Raw genomic sequence first — 7,502 nt, 5'->3', positions numbered from 1 at the left:
CCAACACTAAACCACCAACCAAAAACTACATGGCTGGGTCCATGGCTCCCGCTGTATGTGTAGCAGAGGATGGCTTTGTCTGACATCAATGGGAGAAAAGGCCTTTGGTCCTGTGGAAGCTTGATGCCCCAGCGTAGGGAGATGCTAGAAGGATAAAGGATGGTGGGTGGGTGGGTAGAGGAGCACCCTCTTAGAGGCCAAGGCGAGGGGATAGAATGGGCGGTTGCAGAAGAGAGACCAGGAAGGGGCACAAAATTTGAAGTGTGAATACATTTTTAAAAATGAAAATTATCATTTTTATGAGGAATTCTATTTTGCTTTAGAGGGAAAATATGAAAATAGAGAAAATAGAGTTATGTCCCTTTATAAGTGACAAGGGCAACACACAGGAGGGCATGCAATTCGAAATGCCAAGTTGCAAATATGTAGAAAACAAAAATAAAAAAAAAACTTTTTAAGAAATTTCTCATTGGGGTTAAAACTAAAAAGGCAGATTTGACCGATGCTTCTTCCATAATAAAATGAACAACTCCTGTGATCACATTAGATAATAGAATTTACAGGAATTGAGGAAAAATTGAAAACAAAAAGATTACTGCTCAAGCCGTCACGTAAGTAATCATACAAATCTTTTCATTTTTAATTATCAGCTGAAGGTTAAACATCTTCTACATTAATAGGTGACAATCAGAAGCCAAGACCACACCTTCTAAAACTTTATGGACTTAACTGCCAAACAGAAATGTAGTGGAATTAGGATTGTCTAGTAAGACCTGAAACTATACACTAGAGTGACGTAGAAACCAAATACAGTAAAACACTATCAAAATACTAGCGGCCACTGTTAAAGCTCTCGGAAATAACTAAAAAAATCTAGCAAATAAAGATAATAAAATTTGTTTGAGAATATAAAACTTTGTATAAAAGCCAACGTTAAACTATTACAAATGTTAAATCATTTTAAAATACGTGCCAACCAGTTAGATTATGTTCTCTTTGAAACCAAAGCTGAGAAATGTATAACTTTCCACTAGTCATGTGCTAGTCTGCAGTAACATAGGTCTCGGAGCTTATCTAGTTCATGAGGCAAATTCTGACAGTATAATAAGTTACAGACTTGAAGGACTATTTGGAGTGTGTTCAGGAGGGATAATGATGTGTTCAAACATCCTCGTACTCCTTGAGTAGATGTTTGATGTCTAACCAGCATGAACATGAAGAATTCACCTTAGAGACACTGAAGCCACGGTGATTTATGATCATGAATGTGTATAAGAGAAGGGTAGATAGCAGTGAGTGGTGACAATACGCAAAGAATTGACAAGTTGTGGAGAAATGGAGCCCCAACAATTGGAGGACCCCATCCAAAAACCTCACAATAGAACATGATGGCATACTGGGTGGGTAAAGGGAAGCAATGTCAGCTTCAGAGAACACAGTGTTTGTGGGGATGTGGCCCTGTTCAAGGTGGCTGGTCTTCTCTCATTTGGGAAAATTATGAAATAATGAAGACATCTACGCAAAATATCTTCTACAGACAGAAAACTTAATTTTCTTTCCTTATTTTGCTACTCTTCCCTCTGTGAACAGGACTTCTAAGTATAATACTTAATTTTTAATAAATATGTTAATTTCTCAGAGAAATTGACAATGAAATTCCTGAGATATATATCAGGAATTGATTATATATATATATATATATATATATATATATATATATATATATATGGGCACGAACCTGAGAGCAAGGTGGGTTATGGGGGCATTAATGGAAGGAAATGAAAGACGGTAAAAGATATATCTTAATTTAATAATTTATTTTCTTTATTTTTCCTTTTATGTGCATAGAAGTTTGGCCTGCATGTATGCCTGCATGCGGATGTCAGACCTCGGAGTTATAGACAGTTGTGAGCTGTCATGTGGGTACTGGCAATTGAACCCAGGTCCTCTGTGAGAACAATCAGTCATATGTGCACATATATGTAAGGTAAAATCTTAATACAAGCCAGAAATTAAAAAATGCTCCGTGAAATGCATTGTGTGATATTATAAGGGATAATCTGTTTGAAATGACTATTACTTAGGTAAGTTATGAACTTCAGATCACAACTAGATGATTCTTTGATTATATTGAATAAAAATAATCATCGATTACATTAGTGAACATTTTAAAAAACCTTTTAAAATTTCTTAAACAACTAACTCTCTCTTTGCTTTTTAGTGAGGAAATGTTCAATACTCCTGGAGTCTTTCCAGTGAATCGGTAACCATTTACTATTTTAACATTTAAATATGACTTTTACTGAATTTTTTTAGTACCACATTTGAAACACACTTCCTAATTCCCCTAATCAATTACTAAATTGATTATAACAATTTTGACCACTGAACAAAAAAATCTAAGTTAAATAGTCTATGTATCGTCATTAACTTTAAAATATATAATATATGAAATTAGAAAATACAGTTATGCTTGTTTGTTTAAAACAATCTTTCACTATACAGCCCAGCCGGCACCAAAGGGAGGAGAAGCCCTTGGTCCTGCCAAGGCTGGACCCCCCAGTGTAGGGGAATGTCAGGGGGAGAGGCAGGAAGGGGTAGATGAATAGGTGTGGGAAAGGGGATAACATTTAAAATGTAAATTAAAAATATCCAATAAAAAAAGAATGATTTTCCTTATGATGAAGAAAAAAAGGAAATCAACCATCCCCCTGCTTGAACCTCCAAGGCTGTATGTCTCTTCCCGTTCTCCTCATTTGTGATTAAGCTATACCCTGACAGAATATATCACACAAATACTGGTAACTTAAAACTTGAAGACTAAACAAGAATACATAAAAGTAAACAATAAGATGTTAATTTAACCGGCTTATTGGAAGGTGTGGTGTCAGAAATAATGAGATACCTGCTTTTGTAACAGATTAAAGGCCAGTGGCACATGCAGCTCAAATATATTTCACTTTTATTTCAAAGTGTTTAGCTTTTCCTTCCATAGTGACCCAATCTGGTCATTTAGACTATCACAATTAGCTTTGTTCCAACCTGTACCAAAAATATATATAGTTATCCACAAAATACAATTATTATAAAATACAATAAAAAGTACAAAGAATCTACACATGATCTTAAAGCTATTGTATGGTCCAGTGACCGGTCCAACTTGGGATCCATCTCAAGCGGAGGCTCCAAAGCCTGACACTATTACTGATTCTATAGTATCAGTACTTACAAACAGGAACCTAGCATGGCTGTTCTCTGAGAGGCCCGACAAGCGGCTGACTAAAATAGACACAGATAACTACACCCAACCATTGGACTAAAGTCGGGGCCACTGTGGTTGAATTAGGGAAAAGCTGAAAGAAGTTGAGTAGAGCAACCCCATAAGAAGACCAGCAGTCTCAACTAACCTGGACCCCTGAGATCTCTCAGACACTGAACCACTAACCAGAAAGCATACACTAGCTGGCCCGATGCCCCTGACACAGATACGGCAGAGAAGTGCCTGGTCTAGCCTCAGTAGGAGTAGATGTGCCCAACCCTTGAGAGATCTGAGGACTCAGGGAGTGGGGAGGCTTGCTGGGGAAGGGGGTGGGCATCCTTTTGGAGAAATGGTATGAGGAAAGGTGGATGGGGAGGGCAACACCTGGATTATAAAAAAAAGTAAGTAAAATAAATCAACAACAAAACAACCCATATTGTATGGGAACTCTAAATTTTAGTTGCAGCATTACTGAATTTTCTCATATAAAGAAGAACATTTTGTTCAAAAATTAATTTAATGCCCATGCCATTAGGATTTAGTGAGTATCTAATGTGATGGGAAATTCCGAGATGCTCTCAGCGAAGAAGTCGAGAGCTGCTCTAATCCCCAGAGGGATTCATTCTTCACCTACTACTACCTCTACCTGGAGAGTTCCAGATGGTCACAGTGAGCACTTTCAGGAGGCCTCCTGGTGCCCCAGAGGATTTAGCACATTCTCCGGTTACAAACAACAGATGGCAATGTTTCTGGATATAATCCCAGACACTCCTTCCAGACCAGACACGACCGAGGCAGTCAGGATGCTGGTCTCAATATTAACACACATTTCTCATTTGTCTGATCCTTAGAATTGAAGTGACTGTGACCATTATAATGACGATTCTTTCAAACACCTGCCTGGAGCCGACAACGTGTGGGCTCTTCCTGTAGGTGGTAGTAAAGGACTTCTAGATTTTGCACTTCCTATAGAGTGGAGACAAGGTAATTTCAGGTGTTAGTAGACATCGTTCAGTGCCCCAAGGTCAAACTTACTAACAGGATAGTCCAACCTGACTGTTGTTTATGGATGTGGTTTTCATCCCACAGCTTTTAAGTAGAGCTGATGGTAATTTAAGCATGGTGTTTGTAGTGTAGACGGCACCAGATTTCAAGTAACGTACAAGATGAAGCAATGCCAAGTAAGCAAGTGATACACGCAGTTGCTATTGCTTCAAGAATTTTTAAGAGAATATTTTTCTTTCTGAAATGAATCTTTTTGTTTTAAAATGAAAATTATGACAATATAATTAAGTAGGGTATGTGTTCATTTTTTGTCTTAGCTCATTAGCATATTAAAAACAGTTCCCAGGTTCAGAAAACTTATGTACACAGAAGTAAACCAAGTTAGTATTATCTCAGAAGAAATAGATTTTCTTTTTTTTCTTGGATATTCTGTGTATTTACATTTCAAATATCCCATTTCCCAACTCTCCCATCCCCCTGCTTCTATGAGGATGCTCCCACTCCCACCCACCCACTCCCTCCTCAACACCCTGGCATTCGCCTACTCTAGGGAATCCAGCCTTCATAGGACCAAGGGCTTCTCCTCCTCTTGATACCAGACAATGACATCCTCTGCTACATGAGTCCCTCCATGTGTATTCTTAAGTTGGTCGTTGTTTCCAAAGGTAAGCATTAATTTTTATTTCCTGCACATGTACAGAAGTTCTCTTCCATTCTTCTGTTTAAGATAAGCATTAATTTTGTATCTTCTGTATTATTTCATTAGTGAGTAAACTAGCCAAATAACTAGTTTACCTGAAATTACATTGGTTGTCAGTGACAGAGAACTTACTCTGGTTAGAGTTTCTGATAATTCTTGATAGGACCAAGGATCCCCTTTATGCCATTAAAACTGTGGGGTGAACCTGAGACAATATAGTAAGATTTAGTATAATTAATAAAAAGCACTATGAAATTCTAAAATACTGCAGCAAGGATATATTTGTTAGAAACAATGGGATTATTAGTTTGGGTGTTACATTTTAAGAATTCTGTATATATTTGCATCATGGCTGTTCCCAAATTCAGACAGGAAGTCCAACAGTCACCATGTCAGTTGCAGTAGGTCCTTCATGCTACAGAGACAAATTATCCTAAAGATATCAGTGCCTTTTGAATATTATTTTCTCTCACACTAGGTCATATGTATGTGTATACATACATATACACATACAAACACACCACACACACACACACACACACACACACACACACACACACACACACACACACAGATGCAACCAAATTCATATGACCTCAAAATTCCAAGCCAAGGGTGGGGTGTGACGAACACTCTCAGCTGCCATAGCCAGGAAATGGAAACTATAATGAGTCTCTACCACATGAAAAGATGGTGCAGGAATCAAGGCCCTTACGCTTTACACCTCAAGCCATGCAGTGCCTGACCACCAACGGTTGGGGTTGGGCGGAGCTTGGAGGGTAAGCCATAAAGTCAGTGAAACTGGTGGTGAATGTGTTGAGTCACTAATACATTATTTTTTAATTTTCTGGTACAAATCTCTACAATATCTTCCTTCTAAGACACTGATTTCTACACCTACATACCCTCTAACAAAGCTCCACGTAGACCGTAGACCTCCCTTCTCAAATGTTGCTTCCCTGTGGTGCCCTGCTGTGGGCTGCAGCAGGTATCACAGCAGGAGTGAAGGACAGCTATACTCTTGTGGAATTGGAATTTCTTTACTTTCACTAATAAAGCCTCTTGTAAGCATTAAAGTTTTGGTTTCATGCCCCCCTCGGGGGGGCAAAGCTATTTTCTGTTATATTATGTTATAGTTTGACTCAACTAATTTTTACGTCTTCGTTGTTCCACCACATATGTATCATACATGATATCACACTGTATACCACTGATCTATAAGTAGCCCATTGTTTTCTGAAGAAAGAAAGACCCAAAATGGCAAATCATAGACTAAGGAACATGTTTGATGGGATGAGATACCAGATTGTTGTTCTCTGAGCTCCACTCCAAATATAGTCATTCACAGAAAGCTTTTATCCCATAAGAAGAACAACAGTATCAACTAATCTGAACCCCTCAGAGCTCCCAGAGACTATGCCACCAACCAAAGAGCATACACCGTGGCTGGCCCATGGCCCTCAGCACATATGTAGCTGAGGACTTCCTTGTCTGGCCTCAATGGGAGAAGATGCACCTAATCCTGTAGGTGCCCCAGGGAAAGGAGATGCTGGCTGGAGTGAGGTGGGTGTAGGAGGATGGAGGGGAGACCCCCTCAGAAGCAAAGGGGAGGAAGAACGGAATGAAGAAATCAGGGCGAGGGGACTGAGAACGGGGGTAACATTTGGAATGTAAATAAATAAAATAATTTTATAATAATAAAAAAGACAAATAACTTTTAGCTGTCCTCTGCTTCAGGAGTTATTCTGTGGAGTGGGAACTGGGGTCTCAACAAGAGAAAAGTAATTGTTCTCAAATTGCATTACGCAGGGACATACAGAAAGAAAGATAAAATAAGGTGTGAATAAACCAACTGCTGACCACAGAAGACAGAACACAGAGCTTCCACACACTGGCGCAAAGCCTTACTGTGTACCACTGAGGTACTTTGGTGTAGATGTACGTTTTCTGTTCCTCTCAGTGCATCAGAGAGCAGACATGCATTCGAGAGTTGGGCACATATAGGGTTCTAATGAAAAGATGGCCATTATGTCAGCCCTAAGATCTGTGTCACTTTCACTCAAACTTCCTGATGGCAAACTCTGTCCCAGCATTGGAAACTGTCAGCATGCCTCTAGGCTGCACATCATCACACCATGTTTGTATACTAAGATTGTCTAAGGTCTTCTATTTTATTAAGAATCTTTCTGATCTAACCAACCATTGAATCCCCAAGCCACAACCTCTGGGAATGGGGAAATGTAATAGGGTGGATGAGTAACTCCATTCTGTCTGTCCTGTAGGCCCATGTGCCTCTTATCTATCCCCTCCTTCAGTATCCCCACTGGCCCTGCCCAGTCTGCTTCCTGAAAGGACCCTTCTAGAAGCTGCCTATGTTATTATTCTCTTTCCTTGCCCCTCAGTTCATCCTGGACAACTCATTTTCCAAACTACTTGTTTGTAGATGTGGTCCCTCTAAGATGCCCTGACTAGGGGGAGCTTTGACACTACATTGTTCACTATTGTAAACAGCGGGCGTATCTGACTGCATTCTCAGCT

The sequence above is a fragment of the Rattus norvegicus genome, chromosome 14 (genome assembly GCF_036323735.1).
Source record: "Rattus norvegicus strain BN/NHsdMcwi chromosome 14, GRCr8, whole genome shotgun sequence".
In the NCBI taxonomy this organism is placed as follows: Eukaryota; Metazoa; Chordata; class Mammalia; order Rodentia; family Muridae; genus Rattus; species Rattus norvegicus.
This window is presented reverse-complemented; position numbering follows the sequence as displayed.